Source organism: Aristolochia californica, unplaced genomic scaffold (assembly GCF_029961685.1).
Source record: "Aristolochia californica isolate CCGP_79_NKW_82.1479 unplaced genomic scaffold, dmAriCali1.0.hap1 SCAF_6, whole genome shotgun sequence".
NCBI lineage: Eukaryota > Viridiplantae > Streptophyta > Magnoliopsida > Piperales > Aristolochiaceae > Aristolochia > Aristolochia californica.
In genome coordinates this window covers 31568526-31582302 of record NW_027182257.1, presented here as the reverse complement: position 1 = coordinate 31582302, position 13777 = coordinate 31568526, and positions in this window count along the sequence as shown.

Here is a 13777-nt window from a genome sequence, read left to right as displayed (position 1 = left end):
ACTAAACGAGCTTACAATCCTTAAAAATCATAGATGCTTTTTGGAATTATCTCACTCAGCATTTGCACATTTTATTTTTTGATGTTAAATTTTTTTTCAAATCCAATTTGAGTTTTCACTCTCCCATTTTTCTCTTAAAAAAAAAGGTAAGGAAAAAAGATCACTACAAAATGAAAATTTTAGAGTTTATGTATGCAAAAAATTTAAAACTATTATAAATCCAAGTGAGAAAATTATTCCACGCACTAAAAATTAACACCAAAGGTTTGTTATCCATGTTTGGGAATTTCCACTAGTACAACCCCTAATAGCTTGGTGGAATTTTATAAGAAAGAGATTTATAAATGTTCCTTTCATGTTTTAAATGTGGTGGATATGCATGCCTGAAACATTTTGAAGAAGCAAATGACCTAATGATCCAAAATATTCAAGGAGTACAAAAAAAAAATTTTAAAGTTAACTTGCGATGGGATATTTACAAGTGCCTAACAATTCAAAATTTGCCTATTTTACAAAACGCGGACCTAACAATTCAGTTTTTGCCTATTTTACAAAACGTGGACCTAACAATCATAGATCATCGTAAATGTTTTGATCTATTAATGATGTGTAACGACTATAATTTTTCTTAGAAATGACTCATGGTTTGGGAGTCAACACAGTTAAAAATGGCTCCACCCCCCTCCTCCCCCCCACCCACACACACACACACACACCCTCCCCGTGTTTCATTGATTACAAAACCAATATATAAAAAATTAAAAGAGTTTACAATTAAAAATCACTGATCTTTTTGGAATTATCTCACTCAGCATTTGTGCATTTCCATCTTGGATGTTCAATTTTTTTTAAATCCACAATTGAGTTTTCACTCTCCCTTTTTTCTCGTAAACCAAAAGATAAAAAGCAAATAGATCACAACAAAATGAAAATTTCAGAGTTTTGTATGCAAAAAATTGAAAACTATAATAAATGTAAGTGAAGAAAATTATTTCACGCACTAAAAATAAAAACCAAAGGTTTGTTATCCATGTTTAGGAAATTCCACTAGTACAACCCCTAATAGCTTGGTGGAATTTTATAAGAAAGAGATTTCTAATTGATTCTAACATGTTTTAAATGTGGTAGATGTGCATGCCTGACACTTGTAGAAGATGCAAATGACCTAATGATCATAAATTTTTGAGTATAAAAATTAAATTCTCAAGTTATCGTGTGGTGGGATATTTACCAGAGCCAAACAACCCACTTATCACCTATTTTTAAAAAATCAGACCTAACATTCATAGATCGTCGTAATTTTTTTGATCGATTAATGATGTTTAATGGCTATAATTTTTGTTAGAAATGACTAATGGTTTTGAAGTCAACACTCATTTAAAAATTCCTCCCCCCCCCCCTCTCTTCTGATGATTGCAAAACCTAATAAATAAATAAAAACTAAAAGAGTTTACAATCCTTAAAAATCACAGATACTTTTTGGAATTATCTCTCTCAGCATTTGTGCATGTACATTTTGGATTTTATATTTTTTTTCAAATCCAAACTTGAGTTTTCACTCTCCCATTTTTCTCGTAATAAAAAAGATAACGCAAATAGATCACAACAAAATGAAAATTTTAGACTTTATGTATGCAAAAAATAGAAAACTATAATAAATGTAAGGGAAGAAAACTATTTCATGCCTTAAAGATGAATACCAAAGTTTTGTTATTCATGTTTGGGAAATTCCACTAGTACAACCCCTAATAGCTTGGTGGAATTTTTTAAGAAAGAGATTTCTAATTGATCCTAACATGTTTTAAATGTGGTGGATATGCATGCCCGAAAATTTCTAGGAGAAGAAAAAATTAAATTCTCAAGTTAATGTGCGGTAGGAAATTTACCATAGCCAAACAACCCACTTTTGGCCTATTTACCAAAAAGTAGACCTAACAATCATAGATCATCGTAAATGCTTTGATTGATTAATGAAGTGTAACGGCTATAATTTTTGTACGAAATGACTTATGTTTGGGAGTCAACACTCAGTTATAAATGTCTCGCCTTCCCTCTTTCGATGATTGCAAACCCAATATATAAAAAATTAAAAAAGTTTACAATCCTTAAAAATCACAGATACTTTTTGGAATTACCACTCTCAGCATTTGTACATTTCCATTTTGGATGTTCAATTATTTTTCAAATCCAAACTTGAGTTTTCACTCTCCCATTTTTCTCGTAAACAAAAAGATAAATCAAATAGATCTCAACAAAATGAAAACTTTAGAGTTTATGTATGCAAAAAATAGAAAACTATAATAAATGTAAGTGAAGAAAACTATTTCATGCCCTAAAGATGAATACCAAAGTTTTGTTATTCATGTTTGGGATATTCCACTAGTACAATCCCTAATAGCTTGGTGGAATTTTTTAAGAAAGAGATTTCTAATTCATCCTAACATGTTTTAAATGTGGTGGATATGCATGCCTGAAACATGTTGAAGATGCAAATAACATAATGATCCAAAAATTTCAAGGTGTAGAAAAAATAAAATTCTCAAGTTAACGTGCGGTAGTATATTTACTAGAGCCAAACAACCCACTTTTTGCCCATTTTTTTAAAAAAAGGACTTGAAAATCATAGATCATCGTAAATGTTTTGAATGATTAATGATGTGTAACAACTATAATTTTTGCTAGAAATGACTTATGGTTTGAGAGTCAACACTAAGTTAAAAATGCGACCCCCCTCCCCCCCTCTTCCGATGATTGCAAAACCCAATATATAAAAAACTAAAAGAGTTTACAATTCTTAAAAATTACATATAATTTTTGGAATTATCTCTCTCAGTATTTATGCATTTCCTTTTTAGATGTTCAATTATTTTTCAAATCCAAACTTGAGTTTTCACTCTCCCATTTTTCTCGTAGAAAAAAAGATTAGGCAAATAGCTCACAACAAAATGAAAATTTTAGAGTTATGTATGCAAAATATTGAAAACTATAATAAATTTAAGTGAAGAAATTATTTCACGCACTAAAAATGAACACCAAAGTTTTTTTTATCCATGTTTGGGAAATTTCACTAGTAGTTGCTTGGTGGAATTTTATAAGAAAGAGCTTTCTAATTGATCCTAACAACATTTAAATGTGGTAGATATGCATGCCTGAAACATGTTGAAGATGCAAATGACCTAATGATCTGAAAATTTCAAGGAGTAGAAAAAATTAAATTCTCAAGTTAACGTGCTGTGGGATATTTACCTGAGCCAAAAAACCCACTTTTTTCCAATTTTACATAAAGTGGACCTAACAATCATAGATATACGTTAATGTTTTGATCGATTAATGATGTGTAACGGCTATAATTTTTGTTAGAAATGACTTATGGTTTGGGAGTCAACACACAGTTAAAAAGGCCTCGTCCCGCCCTCTTCCGATGATTGAAAAATCCAATATATAAAAAACTAAAAGAGTTTACAATCCTTAAAAATCATAGATAATTTTTGGAATTATCTCTCTCAGCATTTTTACTTTTCCATTTTGGAAGTTCAATTTTTTTTCAAATCCAAACTTGAGTTTTCGCTCTCCCATTATTCTCGTAAACAAAAAGATAAGGCAAATAAATCACAATAAAGTGAAAATTTTAGAGTTTATGTACGCAAAAAATTGAAAACTATAATAAATGTTAGTGAAGAAAATTATTTCACACACTTAAAATGAACACCAAAGTTTTGTTATCCAAGTTTGGAAAATTCGACTAGTACAACCGCTTGTACCTTGGTGGAATTTTATAAGAAAGAGATTTTAATTGATCCTAACATGTTTTAAATGTCGTGGACATACATGCCCGAAACATGTTGATGATGCAAATGACCTAATGATCCAAAATTTCAAGGAGTAGAAAAAATTAAATTCTCTAGTTATCGTGCGGTGGGATATTTAATACAGCCAAACAACCCACTTTTTCCCTATTTTACAAATAGCAGACCTAACAATCATAGATGATCGTAAATATTTTGATCGATTAATGATTTTTAACGGCTATTATTTTTTTTAGTAATGACTTATGGTTTGGGAGTCAACACTAAGTTAAAAATGTCTCACTCACCCTCTTCCGATGATTGCAAAACCCAATATACAAAAAACTAAAAGAGTTTACAATACTTAAAAATCACGTATACTTTTTGGAATTATCTCTCTCAGCATTTGTGCATTTCCATTTTGGATGTTCAAGTTTTGTCCAAATCCAAACTTGAGTATTCACACACCCATTTTTCTCGTAAACAAAAAGATAAGGCAAATAGATCACAACCAAATGAAAATTTTAGAGTTTATGTATGCAAATAATTGAAAACTATAATAAATATAAGTGAAGAAAATTATTTCACACACTAAAAATTAACACCAAAGTTTTGTTATCCATGTTAGGGAAATTCCACTAGTACAACCCCTAATATCTTGGTAGCATTTTTTAAGAAAGAGATTTCTAATTGAGTCCTAACATGTTTTAAATGTGGTGGATATGCATGCCTGAAACGTGTTCAAGATGAAAATGACCTAATGATCCAAAAATTTCAAGGAGTAAAAAAAATTAAATTCTCAAGTAAACGTGCGGTGGGATATTTACCAGAGCCAAACAACCCAATTTTTTATAATTTTACAAAAGACGAACCTAACAATCATTGTTCAAAATTTTTTTTTATTGATTAATGAAGTGTAAAGGCTATAATTTTTGTTAGAAATGACTTATGCTTTGGGAGACATCGCTCAGTTAAAAATGCCTTGCCCCTTCCGTTGATTGCGAAACACAATATATAAAGAACTAAAAGAGTTTACAATCCTTCAAAATCACTGATACTTTTTGGAATTATCTCTCTCAGTATTTTTGCATTTCCATTTTGGATGTTAAAATTCAAATGCAAACTTGAGTTTTCACTCTCCCATTTTTCTCGTAAACAAAATATAAGGCACTTAGATCACAACAAAATGAAAATATAAGTTTATGTATGCAAAAAATTGAAAACTATAATAAATGTAAGTGAAGAAAATTATTTCACGCACTAAAAATGAACACCAAAGTTTTGTTATCCTTGTTTGGGAAATTCCACTAGTACAAACCCTAATAGATTGGTGGAATTTTATAAGAAAGAGATTTCTAATTTATCCTAACATGTTTTAAATATGGTGGATATGCATGCCTGAAACATGTTGAACATGCAAAGACCTAATGATCCAAAAATATCAAGGAGTAGAAAAAATTAAATTCTCAAGTTAATATGCGGTGGGATATTTACCATAGCCACACAACCATATTTTTGCCTATTTTACAAAAAGCAGCCTAATAATCATAGATCATCGTAAATTTTTTGATCGATTAATGATGTGTAATGGCTATAATTTTAATTAGAAATGACTTATGGTTTTGTATTCAACACTCAGTTAAAAATGCCTCGCCCCCCTCCCCTCCACCACCACCCCCGCCCCCAAACCTCCCTCCTGCACCCTTTTCTGATGATTGAAAAACCCAATATATAAAAAACTAAAAGAGTTTACATTCCTTAGAATTCACAGATTCTTTTTGGACTTATCTCTCTTAGCATTTGTGCATTTCCATTTTGGATGTTCAATTTTTGTTCAAATCCAAGCCTGAGTTTTCACTCTCCCATTTTTCTAGTAAACATAAAGATAAGGCAAATAGATCACAACAAAATGAAAATTTTAGAGTTTATGTATGCAAAAAATTGAAAAATTTAATAAATGTAAGTGAAGAAAATTATTTCATGCACTAAAAATGAACACCAAAGTTTTGTCATCCATGTTTCGGAAATTCTACTTGTACAACCCTTATTAGCTTGGTGGGTATTTATAAGAAAGAGATTTTTAATTGATCCTAACATGTTTTAAATGTGGAGGCTATGCATGGCTGAAACATGTAGAAGATGCAAATGGCCTAATGATCCAAAAATTTTGAGTAGAAAAAAGTAAATTCTCTAGTTAACGTGCAGTGGGATATTTACTAGAGCCAAACAACCCACTTTTTGGCTAATTTTAAAACACAAACCTAACTATCATAGATCTTCGTAAATATTTTGATCGATTAATGATGTGTAATGGCTATAATGTTTTTTTAGAAATGACTTATGGTTTGGGAGTCAACACTAAAATAAAAATGCCTCGCCTTCCTTCTTTCGATGATTGAAAAACCCAATACATAAAAAACTAAAAGAGTTTACAATCCTTAAAAATCACAAATATTTTTTGGAATTATCTCTCTCAGAATTTTTGCATTTCCATTTTGGATGTTCAATTTTTTTTCAAATTCAAACTTAAGTTTTAACTCCCCCATTTTTTTTCGTAAACAAAAACATTAGGCCAATAGATCACAACAAAATGATAATTTTAGAGTTTATGAATGCAAAAAATTGAAAACTATAACAAATGTAAGTGAAGAAAATTATTTCACGCACTAAAAATGAACTCCAAAGTTTTGTTATCCATGTTTGGGAAATTCCACTAGTACAACCCCTAGTAGCTTGGTGGAATTTTATAAGAAAGATATTTCTAATTGATCCTAACATGTTTTAAATGTTGGTGACATGCATGACAGAAACATGTTGATGATGCAAATGACCTAATTATCCAAAACTTTTATGGAGTGGAAAAAATTAAATTGTCAAGTTAACATGCGGTAGGATATTAACCCGAGCCAAACAACACACTTTTTGCCTATTTTAAAAAAAGCGGACCAAACAATCATAGATCATCGTAAATGTTTTGAACGAATAATGATATGTAACGGCTATAATTTTTTGTTAGAAATGACTTATGGTTTGGGAGTCAACCCTCAGTTAAAAATGCCTCGCCCCCCTCTTCCGATGATTGCAAAACCTAATATATTAAAAACTGAAAGAGTTTACAATCCTTAATAATCACGGATACTTTTTGGAATTATCTCTCTCAGCATTTGTGTATTTCCATTTTGGAAGTTCAATTTTTTTTTAAATCGAAACATGAGTTTTCACTCTCCCATTTTTCTCGTAAATAAAAAGATAAGGCAAATAGATCACAATAAAATGAAAATTGTAAAGTTTATGTTTTCAAAAAATTGAAAACTATAAAAACTGTAAGTGAAGAAAATTATTTTGACGCACTAAAAATGAACACCAAAATTTTGATATCCTTGTTATGAAAATTCCACTAGTACAACCCCTTTGAGCTTGGTGGAATTTTATATGAAAGAGATTTCTAATTGATCCTTGGTGGACATGCATGCCTGAAATATTTTGATGATGCAAATGACCTAATGATCCAAAAATTTCAAGGAGTAGAAAAAAATTAAATTCTCAAGTTAACGTGTGGTGGGATATTTACCAGAGCCAAACAACCCAATTTTTGCCTATTTTTTTAAAAAAGGGACCTAACAATCATTGATCATCGTATATGTTTTGATCAATTAATTATGTGTAACGGCTATTATTTTTTATAGAAATGACTTATGGTTTGGGCATCAACACTCAGTTCAAAATGCCCCCCCCCCCCCCCCCCCCTCTTCTGATGATTGGAAAACACAATATAAAAAAAAAAGTTTACAATCCTTAAAAATCACAGATAATTTTTGGAATTATCTCTCTTAGCATTTGTGCAATTCCATTTTGGATGTTCAATTTTTTTTCAAATCCAAACTTGAGTTTTCACTCACCCATTTCTCACATATGAAAAAAATTGAAAACTATAATAAATGAAAGTGAAGAAAATTATTTCAAGCACTAAAAATGAAATCCAAAGTTTTTTTATCCATGTTTGGGAAATTCCACTAATACAACCCCTAATAGCTTTGTGTAATTTTATAATAAAGAGATTTCTAATTGATCCTAACATGTTTTAAATGTGGTGGATATGCATGCCTGAAACATGTTGAATATGCAAGTGACCTAATGATCATAAAATTTTGAGTAGAAAAAATAAATTCTCAAGTTAACGTGCGATGGGATATTTTCTAGAGCCAAACAACCCAATTTTTGCCTATTTTAGAAAAAGCGGACCTAACAATCATAGATCATCGTAAATGTTTTGATCGATTAATGATGTGTAACGGCTATAATTTTTGTTAGAAATGACTTCTAGTTTGGGAGTCAACGCTCAGTTAGAAATTTCTTGCCCCCCTCTTTCGATGATTGCAAAACCCATATTTTGAAAAACTAAAAGAGTTAACAATCCTTAAAAATCACATATATTTTTTGGAATTATCTCTCTCAGAATTTGTACATTTCCATTTTGGATGTTCAATTTTTGTTCAAATCCAAACTTGAGTTTTCACTCTCCCATTTTTCTCGTAAACAAAAAGATAAGGCAAATAGATCACAACAAAATGAAAATTTTAGAGTTATGTATGCAAAAAATTGAAAACTATAATAAATGTAAGTGAAGAAAATTATTTCACGCACTAAAAATGAGCACCAAAGTTTTCGGAATTATCTCTCTCAGCATTTGTGCATTTCCATTGTGGATGTTCAATTTTTTTTTAAATCCAAACTTGGGTTTTCACTCTCCCATTTTTCTCGTAAACAAAAAGATAAGGCAAATAGATCACAACAAAATGAAAATTTTAGAGTTTATGTATGCAAAAAATTGAAAACTGTAATAAATTAATTGAAAATTTTATTTCACCCACTAAAAATGAACACCAAAGTTTTGTAATCCATGTTTGGGAAATTCCACTAGTAAACCCCTAATAGCTTGTTGGAATTTTATAAGAAAAAGATTTCTAATTCAACTTAACATGTTTTAAATGTGGTAGATTTGCATGCCTGAAACATGTTGAAGATGCAAATGATGTAATGATTCAAAAATTTCGAGTAGAAGAAATTAAATTCTCAAGTTAACATGCGGTGGGATATTTTCCTAAGCCACACAACCCAATTTTTGCCTATTTTACAAAAAGTGGATCTAACAATCATAGATCATCGTAAATGTTTTGATGGATTAATGATTTGTAACGGTAACAAGTTTTTTTTTAAATGACTTATGGTTTGGGAGTCAACACTCAGTTAAAAATGCCTCTTCCGATGATTGTGAAACCCAATATACTAAAAACTAAAAGAGTTTACAATCCATAAAAATCACGGATTCTTTTTGGAATTATCTCTCTCATCATTTGTGCATTTCCATTTTGGATGTTCAAATTTTTTTTCAAATCCAAACTTGAGTTTTCACTCTCCCATTTTTCTCGTAAACGAAACAATAAGGCAAATAGATAAAAAAAATGAAAATTTTAGAGTTTATGTATGGAAAAAAATGAAAACTATAATAAATGTAAGTGAATAAAATTATTTCACACTCTAAAAATGAACAACAAAGTTTTGTTATCCATGTTTGGAAAATTGCACTAGTACAACCCCTAATTGCTTGGTGGAATTTTATAAGAAAGAGATTTCTAACAGAGTCCTAACATGTTTTAAATGTGGTGGATATGCATGCCTGAAACATGTTGAAGATGCAAATGACCTAATGATCCAAAAGTTTCAAGGAGCAAAAAAAATTAAATTCTCAAGTTAACATGTGGTGGGATACTTACAAGAGCCAAACAACCCACTTTTTGCCTATTTGACAACAAGCGGACCTAACAGTCATAGATCATCGTAAATTTTTTGATCGATTAATGATATGTAACGGCTATAATTTTTGGTAGAAATGACTTATGGTTATGGAATCAACACTCAGTTAAAAATGCCTCGCCCCCCTCTTCCGATGATTGCGAAACCCAAAATGTAAAAAACAAAAAGATTTTACAATCCTTAAAAATCACAGATTCATTTTGGAATTATCTCTCTCTTCATTTGTGCTTTTCCATTTTGGATGTTCAATTTTTTTCAAATCCAAACTTGAGTTTTCACTCTCCCTTTTTTCTCGTAAACAAAAAGATAAGGCAAATAGATCACGACAAAAAGAAAATTTTAGAGTTTATGTATGCAAAAAATTGAAAACTATAATAAATGTAAGTGAAGATAATTATTTCTTGCACTAAAAATGAACACCAAATTTTTGTTATCAATGTTTGGGAAATTCCATTAGTACAACCCCTTATAGCTTGGTGGAATTTTATAATAAAGAGATTTCTTATTGATCCTAACATGTTTTAAATGTGGTGGATATGCATGCCTGAAACATGTTGAAGATGCAAATGACCTAGTGAGCCAAAAATTTCAAGGAGTAGAAAAAATTAAATTCTCAGGTTAACGTGCGGTGGGATATTTACCAGAGCCAAACAACCCAGTTTTTGCCTATTTTAAAAAAAGTGGACCTAACTATCATAGATCATCATAAATGTTTTGATTGATTAATGATGTGTAATGGCTATAATTTTTGTTACAAATGACTTATGGTTTGGGAATCAACACTTAGTTAAAAATGCCTCGCCCCCCACTTTCGATGATTGTGAAACCCACTATATAAAAAACTAAAAGATTTTACAATCCTTAAAAATCACAGATTCATTTTGGAATTATCTCTCTCATCATTTGTGCATTTTCCATTTTGGATGTTCAATTTTTTTTCAAATCCAAATTGGAGTTTTCACTCTCCCATTTTTCTCGTAAACAAAAAGATAAGGCAAATAGATCACAACAAAATGAAAATTTTAGAGTTTAAGTATAAAAAAAATTGAAAACTCTAATAAATGTAAGTGAAAAAAATTATTTCACGCATTAAAAATGAACACCAAAGTTTTGTTATCCATGTTTGGGAAATTCCACTAGTACAACCCCTTATTGCTTGGTGGAATTTTATAATAAAGAAATTTCTTATTGATCCTAACATGTTTTAAATGTGGTGGATATGCATGCATGAAACATGTTGAAGATGCAAATGACCTCGTGAGCCAAAAATTTCGAGGAGTAGAAAAAATTAAATTCTCTAGTTAACACACGGTGGGATATTTACTAGAGCCAAACAACCCACTTTTTGCCTATTTTACAAAAAATGGACCTAACTTATGGTTTCTGAGTCAACACTCAGTTAAAAATGCCTCGCCCACCCTCTTCCGATGATTGAAAAACACAATTTATAAAAAAACTAAAAGTGTTTAAAATCATTAAAAATTACATATACTTTTGGGAATTATCTCTCTTAGCATTTGTGCATTTCCATTTTAGATGTTCAATTTTTTTTCAAATTCAAACTTGAATTTTAATTCTCCCATTTTTCTCGTAAACATAAAGATACGTCAAATAGATCACAACAGAATGAAAATTTTAGAGTTTATGTCTGAAAAAAATTGAAAACTATAACAAATGTAAGTGAAGAAAATTATTTCACGAACTAAAAATGAACACAAAAGTTTTGTTATCCATATTTGGGAAATTCCACTAGTACAACCCCTAGTAGCTTGGTGGAATTTTATAAGAAAGAGATTTCAAATTGATCCTAACAAGTTTTAAATGTGGTGGATACGCATGCCTGAAACATGTTTAAGTTGCAAATGACCTAATGATCCAAAAATTTCAAAGAACAGAAAAAATTAAATTCTGAAGTTAACATGCGGTGGGATATTTATGACAGCCAAACGACCTACTTTTTGCCTATTTTACAAAAAATGAACCTAACAATCATAGATCATTGTAAATGTTTTGAACGATTAATGATGTGTAACAGCTATAATTTTTCTTAGAAATGACTTATGGTTTGGGAGTCAACACTCGGTTAAAAATGCATTCAACCCCTCCCCCTCTTCTGATGATTGCAAAAACCAATACGTAAAAAAACTATAATGGAGTTTAAAATCCTTAAAAATCGCAGATTATTTTTGGAATTATCTCCCTCATCATTTGTGCATTTCCATTTTGGAAGTTCAATTTTTTTGAAATCCAAATTTGAGTTTTCACTCTCCCATTTTTCTCGTAAACAAAAAGATAAGGCAAATAGATCACAAAAAATGAAAATTTTTGAGTTTATGTATGCAAAAAATTGAAAACTATAATAAATGTAAGTGAATAAAATTATTTCACGCACTAAAAATGAACACTAAAGTTTTGTTATCTATGATAGGAAATTCCACTAGTACATCCCCTAATTGCTTGGTGGAATTTAAAAGAAACAGATTTCTAATTGACTCCTAACATGTTTTAAAAGTGGTGGATATGCATGCCTAAAACATGTTGAAGAAGCAAATGACCTAGTGATCCAAAAATTTCAAGGAGTTGAAAAAAGTAAATTCTCAAATTAATGTGCGGTGGGAAATCTATCAGAGCCAAACAACCCACTTTTTGCCTATTTTAAAAAAAGCGGACCTCACTATCATAGATCATTGTAAATGTTTTGATTGGTTAATTATGTGTAACAACTATAATTTTTGTTATAAATGACTTAAGTTTGGTAGTAACACTCAGTTAAAACGCCTCTCCCACCCTCTTCTGATGATTGCAAAACCAAATATATAAAAAACTAAAAGAGATTACAATCCTTAAAAATCACAAATAATTTTTGGAATTATTTTAAACTCTTTTAGTTTTATATATATTGGGTTTTGCATTCATCGGTAGACGGGGGGGGGGGGGGGGGGGGGGGGGGGGTGGGGCGAAGCATTTTTAACTGAGTATTGACTCCAAACCATAAGTCATTTCTAACAAAAATTGCAGCTGCTACACATCATTAATAGATTAAAACATTTATGATGATCTATGATTGCTAGGTCCTCTTTTTGTAAAATAGGAAAAAAGTGGGTTGTTTGGCTTTGGTACTTATCCCACTGTAAGTTAATTCGAGAATTTAATTTTTTCTATTCCTTGAAATTTTTGGATCATTAGGTCATTTGCATCTTCAACATTTTTCATGCATGCATATCCACCACATTTAAAACATGTTAGGATCAATTAGAAATCTCTTTCTTATAAAATTCCTACAAGCAATTAGGGGTTCAACAGTTGAATTTCCCAAACATAGATAAAAAAACTTTGGCGTTCATTTTTAGTGCATGAAATAATTTTATTCACATACATTTATTATAGTTTTCAATTTTTTGCATACATAAACTTTAAAAATTTTCATTTTGTTGTGATCTTATTGCCTTATCTTTTTGTTTACGAGAAAAATGGGAGATTGAAAACTCAAGTTTGCATTTGAAAAAAAAGTGAACATCCAAAATGGAAATGCACAAATGTTCCAAAAAGTATCTGTGTTTTTAAAGATTGTAAAATCTTTTAGTTTTTTATAAATTTTGTTTGGCAATCATCGGAAGAGTGGGGGGGGGGGGGGGGGGGGGGGGGGGGACTCATTTTTAACAGAGTGTTGACTCCCAAACCATAAGTCATTTCTAACAAAAATTATAGCCGTTACACATCATTAATTGATCCATACATTTACGATGATCAATGATTCTTAGATGTGTTTTTTTTGTAAAATAGGCAAAAGTGGGTTGTTTGGCTCTGGTAAATATCCCAACGCTCGTTAACTTGAGGATTTAATTTTTTATACTCCTTGAAATTTTTGGATCATTAGGTCATTTGCATTTTCTACATGTTTCAGGAATGCATATCCACCACATTTAAAACATGTTAGGATCAATTAGAAATCACTTTCTTATAAAATTCCACCAAGCTATTTGGGGTTGTACTAGTGGTATTTCCCAAACATGGATAACAAAACTTTGGTGTTCATTTTAAGTGCGTGAAATAATTTTCTTCACTTAAATTTATTATAGTTTTCCTTTTGTTGTTATTTATTTGTCTTATCTTTTTGTTTACATGAAAAATGGAAGTGTAAAAACTCAAGTGTGGATTTGAAAAAAAATTGAACATCC